At 42.0% G+C, this 11132-nt stretch overlaps 1 long non-coding RNA gene across 1 annotated transcript; it reads left to right on the top strand.

Annotated features, from left to right (window-relative positions):
- The first annotated feature begins 2526 nt into the window (after positions 1-2526).
- Positions 2527-8688, top strand: LOC116970677. Its single transcript, XR_004411256.1, has 3 exons — positions 2527-2601; positions 3840-3848; positions 8679-8688. It is a non-coding gene; the product is annotated as an uncharacterized LOC116970677 (long non-coding RNA).
- The last annotated feature ends 2444 nt before the right edge of the window (positions 8689-11132 follow it).

Genomic DNA, 11132 nt, shown 5'->3' with positions numbered 1-11132 from the left:
CATCCATGATACCAACAAACCTGCCTCCACCACTTCCACTGGAAGCTCATTCCACACCGCTACCACTCTGAGTAAAGAAGTTCCCCCTCATGTTACCCCTAAACTTCTGTCCCTTAATTCTGAAGTCATGTCCTCTTGTTTGAATCTTCCCTATTCTCAAAGGGAAAAGCTTGTCCACATCAACTCTGTCTACCCCTCTCATCATTTTAAAGACCTCTATCGTCCCCCCTTAACCTTCTGCGCTCCAGAGAATAAAGACCTAACTTATTCAACCTTTCTCTGTAACTTAGTTGTTGAAACCCAGGCAACATTCTAGTAAATCTCCTCTGTACTCTCTCTATTTTGTTGACATCCTTCCTATAATTGGGCGACCAAAATTGTAAACCATACTCCAGATTTGGTCTCACCAATGCCTTGTACAATTTTAACATTACATCCCAGTTTCTATACTCAATGTTCTGATTTATAAAGGCTAGCATACCAAAAGCTTTCTTTACCACCCTATCTATCTGAGATTCCACCTTCAAGGAACTATGCACGGTTATTCCCAGATCCCTCTGTTCATCTGTATTCTTCAATTCCCTACCATTTACCATGTATGTCCTGTTTTGATTTGTCCTGCCAAGGTGTAGCACTTCACATTTATCAGCATTAAACTCCATCTGCCATCTTTCAGCCCATTCTTCCAAATGGCCTAAATCACTCTGTAGACTTTGGAAATTCCTGGCCAGCTTCACTTCGTACTTCATCTTTTCAGCCCGTATAGCCCGTTTTGTTTCCTTCTGTTGTCCTACATTTAAGACTGAGGTGAGAAAAAAACCTTTATCACCCAGAGAGTTGTGAATTTGTGGAATTCCCTGCCACAGAGGGCAGTGGAGGCAAAATCACTGGATGGATTTAAGAAAGAGTTAGATAGAGCTCTAGGGGCTAGTGTAATCAAGGGATAGGGGGAGAAGGCAGGCACGGGTTATTGATTGGGGACGATCAGCCATGATCACAATGAAAGGCGGTGCTGGCTCGAAGGGCCGAATGGCCTCATCCTGCTATTTTCCACGTTTCTATGTTAGAACCACATTTGTAACACCCAATTATATCTATACCATTAATATATAGCAGAATCAATTTGTCCTTTTTAAGGAATCTACATAAGCCCCTCATGATGTATTTTGTGACAGACTCTTATCTATATATCTATATTATACTAAAACGCTTCCCTTTGTTCTTGTGTGTGTGTGGGCCAGGGTTGTGTCAGCATTGTCATTCTCCTTAATTCCTATCTTCTTCCAAACGCTAGGCCACAGCCTTCCCATTTTCACACATGCTACTCACATTTCTTCCACGGACGGGATAAATATTTTCCCGTCGCATTTCAACCTATATTTCACAAGTTACTAGCCTTTTAAAAACAGCTTCAAAATATTAAAATTTTCCAAGCTCTCATTTTGAAGGAAAAAATTCCGATTAACGTCACAATCGACTCGCAAGTCAGGACAGTACACTCCGCGCGGGAGGGGGACCTGAGCACTCTGACCCGCTCGGCCCAGCTGGGATCCCTCTCCCTCTCTTCCCGCCTCCCTCTCTGCGCATCTCCCTCTCTACCCACTCCCTCTCTACCCCCCTACCAGGGGCAGTACAACACTCCAATCCACTGGAACCAGTTTGGCCCCGCACGCTCAGCTCTGCTGGGACTTGCTCGGCTCGGACCCGCTAAGACCAGCTCCATCGGCTCCGCTCGAAGAGGTGAGTGGGGGAGAGGAAAAAATCCTGGGGAGTTGAGCAGAGAGAGAGGAGGGAGTAGGGAGAGTTGTTCAAATGTCTACACTCCCTCGCATACCCCCTCCTCTACCTTCCCTCCCCCTCTCCACCCCCTCCATCTCTACCCCCTCCCTCTCTATCCCCTCCCTCCCCTGACTACCTACTTCTCTGCCTCTGTCCCTCTCTTTCTCCCTCTCTATCCCCCTCACCCTCTCCCTCTCTACCCCCCCCCCCCCCTCTAGCCGTGCCTGTGCAGTTGGGGGCTATGCGTGAGTGGATAGGGCGGGGAATGAATTAAAGCGTTGCTTGAAATTAAAGAAATCAACGTTCAAATCCTGGGTTGTAAGCTGCCCAAGAGAAATCAAAGGTGCTGTTCCTCCAATTTGCGTTTGGCGTCACACTGACAGTGGAGCAGGCCTGGGACAAAAAGGTCAGTTTTGGAATGGGAAGGGGAGTTAATTCATTGACCTGCTCCATTATAATACATTTGACATCAACACTACATTTGTAAAGGTCCCAAAACCTGACTGCTGTTAGACAAAACTCCCTAGTTTAATATACTTGGATGAACTGTCTGCATGTCATGATTATAAAACAATGGAAAATCAGTTTGAAGAGAACTATAGACCAGGTTCCAGAATGTGAATGGAAGCAAGCAGATGTGGAACTGATCTCTTATACTACAAACCTCGCAGCACCATCCACCTTTGACGCTGAGGATTCCAAGTGGTCCATTGTCACTGTGCCAAAGCCACTAATTTACTCCAACATTTCAACATTGGATATTTTCCAAATTGGAATTGTCAGATTTACTCCACAGGTCAATGTTCCTGATCAGTAAACTATGTGCTTGATAGTGCAGGGAACTAGAGAGAGAGGTGTTCAAATCCCTCTAAGGTATATGTGGGATTTAAATCTACCCAACTAAATAAATCGGAAGAAGGGTCTTGATCTAAAATGTCACTTATCCACGTCTGCTGGGAATGTTACTTGGGGAGTGGATACAGCTGATGTGTGAACATCTCGAAAACAGCACATCATGCGAAATGTTGTAAGTGACAAGTGCGATTATAATTGGGTAAACGAATTATGCAAAATTTAACATCATGTCAAGAGTGTTTAATTGTCAGATGTGCTGATAACAGAACAATTACATTCTTAAAACGCTGACCTGAGTTACTCCACAGACTGCTGGAGTAACTCAGGTCAGATAGCATCTCTGGAGAACATAGATAGGTGATGTTTCGGGTCGCCATACATGCATTTTACAAGCACATACATGCAATAATACATAGATAATATACAATAATCAAATATACAACTAAGTAACCATGATGGTGCCAAAATTGAAGTCTGTATTGCATTAAAAGACCCAGAAATAAAAACAATTTGATTGTAGTTAATTTTCTGCTGTGAAGTATTTGTATAGTTTAGAGAAATACTAATGCTATTTCCCTTTGGGGGTCTGACTTTGCTGGCAAGAGTGACATGTATTTCTCAACCTTATTTGCTCTGGTTTTACATGACTACATGGTTTGCTCGCTAACTTTAGAACACAGTTAAGAGTCAACAACAACGAAATGGGACCAGAATCACAAAATGATCAGGCGAAGTTAGGATGACAGGTTTCCTACATCGATGACTATTAATTTGTTAGTTTATGTAACAGTTTATGTTTCATGGTCATTTTTATCTATACAATCTTAACTCCTAAGATATAAAATAAAGTGAATTTAAATTTGGGGGGTGCTAAAGTGGGATTCAACTTCACTATTATTAGCCAAGGTCCTGGATTATATATCAGTTGGGTAGAGAAGGAAACTGGATACTGTGCTCTTGGATTTCAGGAACAAGCATTTGAAACTAAATACATATTCCCTGGTTATGGATTTGTGGGGCTCAGCTGATAATACTTTATCCTCAATAAATTTGTCAAAGCCATTGTTTTGGAAGTTTACTGGAGTTTCAAAATTATATCATTCCTGAACTTTGTAATGCACAGGCCAACATACTTTTGAAACAAAATATCAGTTTTTAAATTACTGAAAGCAAGTTGAACTCAAGAGACCAGTCCTTCAACAGAGACCCAATCAGTTCCCCTAGACTAACATTCGCCTCCGTCTGGTAGAACATCTCCTCCCCTCAACTTATCTTTTGACTTCTCTCAAAAGGTGTAGGCACAGAGAGTTGCATGTACCCCAGCCACGCCTGCCTTTTTGTTCACGTTGAACAGTCCTTCCAAACTTACACTGACATCATCTCTCAACTCCTACTTTGCTACATCTACAACCATATTAGGGTTGCCTCCTGCATCCTTGCAGATCTCATTGATTTCATCAACTTTACAACTAACTTCCACCATGCCTTCAAATTCATTTGGACTTTCTCTGACACCTCATTCCCCTTTCTTGATCTCTCTGTCTCCAGCACCAGGGACAGACTATCGACTGACATCTACAATAAATACTCTGACTCCCACAATTATCTTAACAACAACTCCTCCCACCCTGCCTCTTGCAAGGATGTGATCCCTACTCTTATTTTTTTCCTCCCCACATCTGCTCCCAAGATGGGACATTCCACATCTGAGATGTCCTTTTTCTCTTGTAAACGCAGTTTCCCCGTGCTGTTGTGGATGGATACATCCGCATGTCTCTTCTGTGGCCTGCCGTTGTGCTCTTGCATCCCCTCCCTTAAAATGGAGCAAGGATAGAGTTCCCCTGGTCCTTCACTTTCACTGCATCCAACATATCATTCTTCAACATTTCCACTACCTGCAATGTGATCCCACCACCAGTCACATCTTCCCATCCCCACCCCTTTTGCTTTTCATAGCGACTGCCCCCTCTGCAATTCCTTGGTTTGCTCATCGCTTTCTAGCCAAACCACCCTCTCCCCAGGTACATTATCCTGCAATCACCAGATGTAACACATATCCCTAAACTTCCACCCTCATCTCCATCCAGGGACCCCAACATGCACCTCCTCTAACCTCATCTACTGCATTTGGTGCTCCCAAAGTGGCCTCCTTTACATCGGCAAGAACATACGCAGACTAGGTGACCATTTCGCCGAACACTTACACTCAGGCCACCAAGGCCTACTGGATATCTTGTTGCTAACCATTTAAACTGCACTTTCCATTTCTATACTGACATAACTGTCCTGGGCCTCCTCCATTGCCAGAGTGAGACCACATGCAAACTGGAACAACAGCACCTTATATTCCACTTGGGTAGCTTACACCCCAACAGTATGAACATTGAATTCTCTAATTTAAATATCTAATCTACAAACACCCCTCACCCTTACCCTGTCCTCTTCCATCTATATCCCCTCCTCTGGCTTTACATTTTTCTTCCCTCTTTATTTGACACTTTGTTGTCTCTCTGTCACTTTTTGGTCTCCTTTTGTCTCTTCGTCTCTAGCTTTTATCCACCCATCTATCAATCAATCAATCACCCTCGCCTGTAGCCATCTATCACTTTCCCGGTTTTGTCCCATCCTCACCTGTCTCCCGGCTTTGTCCCATCCCCACCCCTCTTTCAGTTCTCTCTGTGCAAAAATTCTTCTGACATTCTCGGAGGCTACACATACATTCATTAGCATTGTATTTGGTAGCGTTCACAGAAATATCATTATACCCGGCACCCACGCTATTCATGTGGTCCCCTGGGGTGATAGCTCTTCCCTCATTTGAGTGGCGTCTCCACTACACCTGACCCCCAATGTCCAGTAGCGGAAGGACCCTAGACTGGTCCGCCCCCACAGAGCCTTGGTGTTGGCTGCACCAAGCTTCAGTTCGATCAAACTGAGATTCTTCATTACTCACACTACAGATTAGGGGCTTCGGTTTAAAAGTTATAAAAAGGAGTGAGAGTACGAAGTCCGTCTCTTCTGTAGATATCAATCCAATGAGAGGACACGGAAGTAAATAGATTAGCTTAATTGCTTCACATGCCCTGTCTCCATTTTCCTCCCATATTCCAAAGACATGCAGGCTGGTTGGTTTTCTAGCTACTGTAAAATGTGTGCAGGTGAGTAGAAGAATCTGGAAAGAGTTGATGGGAATGTGATTTTACTAAGAGAATTAGTAAGGTGAATGAAATTCGATGTTATTCAAGATTCAATAGGTCTAATGGTCAAATAGGTCAAAGGGTCAGAGCTAGTCAGCAGATGTGAATAAATATCGTGTGACTGGCGGTTGAATGGTTAATAGTCAGACTGCATGGCTGAAGCATTTAATAATCCATCACTTTCCTGAACTTGGTTTTATATTGGCTGGGTCTTATGCTTGTGTCACCATGTGTCACCATTGCTTACAAGAGGAGGAAGTAGGTAACAGATAATAACAGTGGGCAGGGTAACCTTCATTGTCAATGATTTATCTTCGTATGAGGTTGAGACCTATTTTGGAAGTCATAAACTGTCTTGTGAGAAAGGTCATGTTTTGTGCAATACATTGCTTCATGAATTTATTAACAGCTAAGAATATAATTGAAGTATACAGCATATAAAGAGATAGCTCATCGCTATACCTCGTTCTTTTGCTGTAGCCATCTAATCTGCTCTGTTCCCATGATGGCGCAATTGTTTTTTTCCGGTACTCACAAATTACAGAAGGATGTGGAGGCCAAGTCAAAGGGTATATTTAAGGCAGAGATAGATAGATTCTTGATTAGTATGGGTGTCAGAGGCTATGGGGAGAAGGTAGGGGAATGGGGTTAGGAGGGAGAGATAGATCAGCCATGATTGATTGGCGGAGTGGACGATGGGCCGAAGGGCCTAATTCTTCTCCTATCACATGATTTTATGATCTCCATGAATGTTACTATTGAACCTGCAACACCCTTTCAGGAAGTGCATCCCCTCAGACGGAACTTCACGTTCTTTGAGTAACTAGTTCTCTTTCTAGTTGTAATAAATCTTTGCCTCAATTATCAACCTATTTATCATTGGAAACAATCCTTTATTAACTAGTGAGACTATTCTTGATGTTGAACGACCTGATAAAATCCTCTCTTCAGTTTCTCTTTTGAGGAAAACATGCACCATTTTTCGAGTCTAACTAAACATTCCATCCACCCAGTTTCTGATCCCATTCCAGTAATCCTCACTTCCATCTATTTCAAGGAAAGGACATTATCATCTTTCTTAAAGTGTGATGCCAGAGCTGATCTCTGGCTGTTATCGCGCTAATGTCTGCTCATAAAGCATTGAATTGCATACACTTTTAACAGCCTTGTAAACTTGACCAGTCACTTCCAGATATCTGTGTTTATGCACCCCAGAACAGAGGAATTCATAGTAAGTTAAATTTGACTACATTTAGCAAGGTACGTTGAACTCACCTATATCATTAAAATATGTACAGGTTCACTCATCTTTAATGTGTTTAATGGTTGTGCTGCCAAATGTCTCAACCCATAATGTAATAAAATAAACTGCAGATACTGGTTTATACCAAAGATAGTCACAAAATGCCAGAGTAACTCAGCGGGTTGGGAAGCATTTCTGGAGAAAATTGATAGATGTTTTGTGTCGGAACCCTTCTTCAGACTGATGTCTGAAGTCAGTGTGAAATCAGTCTGAAGAAGGGTCCCAACCCAAAATGTCACCTATCCATTTTCTCCAGAGATGCTGCCTGATCCACCAAGTTACTCCAGCATTTTATGTGTATCTTTCTTTCTGCCCAAACCTTTCCAATATACATCGGAAGGAACTGCAGATGCTGGTTTAAACCGAAGATAGACACAAAATGCTGGAGTAACTCAGCGGGACATGCAGCATCTCTCAATGGGCGACGTTTCGGGTCGCCCTTCTTCAGACTAAAGAAGGGTCTCCACTCGAAACGTCACCCACTCCTTCTCTCCAGAGATGCTGTCTGTCCCGCTGAGTTTGTGCCTTTCCAAAATATCTTCCCCTTGGTCTTTGACATTTTAAAATTAAACCATTTAATGTATGTTGCCTCTCTGTTTTAAGTAACTTTGGGGACTCAAAAGAGGAATAGACAAAGTGAAGCCCAAGAGAAATAAAAACAGTATAACTTGTAAATAAGCAGGGTTTTTTGAGTTTGGAATTCCAAGTACAGAATCTTGAATATGAGAATGTGACATATCTTGCATTGTATCACACCATATTGCATTAAATCTTCAGTATAAAATATATGGAAAATGAGAACTTATTTATTAGATTGTGCAGCAGAATATCAACATTTTCTGTTTGTTCATCTTTGTTTTCAGCAACACAAGAAACATAGAGGAGGCATACCTTTGCCCTATTTCACCTTCATGTTTATGGAAAATTTGGGTTAAAGAAATCGGAACTTACAGAGTTATCACACAAGCCTTCCAATGAAATGGTGAAGGGGTGAGGAGAATAGTCACCAGAAGTTTGTTTAACTCCACTGTCGAACTCAGCCTAGTGAACAAACTAGGATGTGAATCTTATCAGTATTCTATTCTCACTACGTTGTATCAGGTGTTATGACTCGTTCACTCTTAATTTGACTGTGAGGGCCTAGTCTTTGAAACCTTTGTCAAATGTGGTAACAGCTGGCAAATGATGAGGTATGTCCAGCATGTCCCCAATGTGAGGGTAAAAGGTCTGGAGTCTGACCTCTGGGAGATTCACATGCCAATCATTTACGTGGAATACTGTGTCAGATTTTTATATTCAAGGTTCTGTGCTTAAATTCCAAACTCCAAGAACTTGCTTACTCACAAGATACACAGCTCCTCGGGCTTCACTTTGTATGTGAGTTCCCTGAAGTTGCTGGAAACAGACGCTTTGCAAATTGATTGAAGACCCCCTATTTTGCTCTGTTGAGATTTATCAACTGAACACAGATTTATTGTGAAAGTTGTTTAGCTTTGCGCTACCCTTCTTATAAAATCATCGCCGGTAGGACTTGCAAGACTTAGAGCACAAAGTCTATATTAACACTCCAGTCTATACTATAGGTCTGCTACACTATTTGTGCTATTTTTAGAATTAGTTGATAAGGGACATAAGATATCGTTCAAGAAGAGCGCATGCCATTTCCCTGATGCCCTGGCCAATATATATCTGATCAATGTCACATAGTGGCTGGTGAGATCTTGCTGAGTGCTAATTGGCTGGTGTGTTTCCTGCATTACATCAATACATTATTAAATAGAAGGAATGGGATTATTTTTTTGAAACAAACCAATTCGACCCGAAACATCACCCATTCCTTCTATCCAGTGATGCTGCCTGTCCCGCTGAGTTACTCCAGCATTTTGTGTCTATCTTTGGTGTAAACCAGCATCTGCAGTTCCTTCCTACACAATATATTTTTCACATTATTTATTGGCTACAATATGCTTTGGGGCTCCATGAAGTGTAAAATACACAATGAAATTAGAAATCCTTTATTTATTTTAGTATTGAATTTGTCAGGGAGGGATGAATTAATTGACAGCTGTTCTGCCCAAATTCACTTTGTATCCACTACACTTGCAAGCCTTGCCACAATCGACAAGTGTCTGTGTGATTAGTCTGGGACTGGAATTGTCTGGAATTGGCTCTAAGCACCCTGGATGGATTTGTGAAGGTTGTGCCTAGATTTACTGTACAGGTGGGGATCACCGAACGTAAACACCTCAGAGCTGATCTTCACTTGAGTGTGAAACTCACGTGGGTCTCAGTTGGGGAACACTCGGATTGACTTCTTTGGCACACAGTCCTCTGAACACTCATTGATGAGGTATGTGACAACTGTGGCATACTACTTTAGGTTGGCCAATGGGTGCTTCAATATGGACCAACACAACGCTGACCTGCTGAGTTACTCAAGCTTTTTGTGTCTATTCTGTGTCTATCTTTGATAATTTAATTAAATTGTGTAAGTTGATTCAAGGAGTTGATTGGTAAATAGTGGGAAATTATTCTTCTGGCAAGAGTGTTCAGAATAAAAGGGGGTAACCTTATAATTAGTAGCAGGCCATTTAGGGATGTTTCAGTAAGCTCTTGATTGAAGAAACAGCCACATATGTTTGAAACAGTTACCCCCCCCCCACCAAAAAAAAAGCTGTCAGTCCCAGTCGATTAAATATTTCAAATCAAAGGCTGATAGATTTTATTAATTTAAAGTAGTAAGAGTTGGGGAATTAAGACAGATAAAGAAAATTAAGATAAAGATTTGATATAATCTTATTTAATAATGGAACATGTATGTAGGCTGAATAGCCACTTGCTACAACAGGATGGTAAAGGTAAGATCTCCTTCGAGGATGTGAGCAAAATGATGTATTCCTTGCAAGGTAGAGATGGATCACCAATGGTAAGTAAAGATAGGCTCCTCAACAGACCGTACACAAAATACAAGAGTTGAAAGTGGGAGTTTTCTTGAGCACGTCTGGTTAAAATTCATCTTCCTTTGCAGTCGGCTTTGTGTTGTCTCTGACCGATACAGTATACTGGAATACCTACACACCATACAGTCAAGCACTCGTTTTCTATTGTTTGTTTATCTGACTAGCATCTCCATCTGCAGCCAAGAACCTGCAGATGGCTCTTGGTCTACAACCAAGAAGTCATACTTTATTTCTTGGTCAAGTGGGTTTATTTCATGGCCAATAAAAAAAAGTAATTTCTTCTTTCAACTGCTTCAAGCCCCTCAAGTAACAACAGAAGTTCTTGATTTATTATCTCTTCATTTTTGCCTGGCTGGCAGGCTGCAGAGTTGATCCCCACTACAGACTGACTTTCCACTCAACCAAAACACAAAGTGCTGGAGGAACTCAGTGGGTCAGGCAGCACCTGTGAAGATAATGAACTGGCGATGTTTTAGAACGGTATCCTTCTTCAAACTGATTGGAATAGGGGGGAAAAACCTTGAAAAGGGGTGGGTGCGGGTCACTGCATGGGCTGAGTGCAGAAGGGGGTCTTCATTCTTCTGAAGGGTCTTGACCCAAAACATCACATAGCCATGTTCTTCAGTGATGTTGTCTGACCTGTTGAGTTACTTCATCACTTTGGGTCCTTTTGGGAGTGGGTTAACATTGCAGGTGAGCGGAGCTTCATTGGCAGATAACAAAAGTGTGTTAAATATGGAGAAAAGTGGCTTGAAATGTTAAGCTAGCGGGAGGAATCTAGGTGGAATGGGACAAGGGGCCTTCTGAGTTAGTCCAGGACTTTGTGTTTTAGATTCCACATCTGCTGTTCCTTGTGTGTCCTCTCAACCCTTCTGCTGGGAGGTCAAACTCCTCTTGACATTCCGATTATTGATAGATATCTGTTCCCTGCACTCCATTTCTTTCCTGTTATTAGGATAGGTAATCAACAAATGCAGAATTGTCGTACAACTGTTCATTGAGAAGGTCAATCGGAGGAATTTCCGCCCATAAATAATT

The sequence above is a fragment of the Amblyraja radiata genome, chromosome 3, assembly GCF_010909765.2.
Source record: "Amblyraja radiata isolate CabotCenter1 chromosome 3, sAmbRad1.1.pri, whole genome shotgun sequence".
NCBI lineage: Eukaryota > Metazoa > Chordata > Chondrichthyes > Rajiformes > Rajidae > Amblyraja > Amblyraja radiata.
This window is presented reverse-complemented; position numbering and strand designations above follow the sequence as displayed.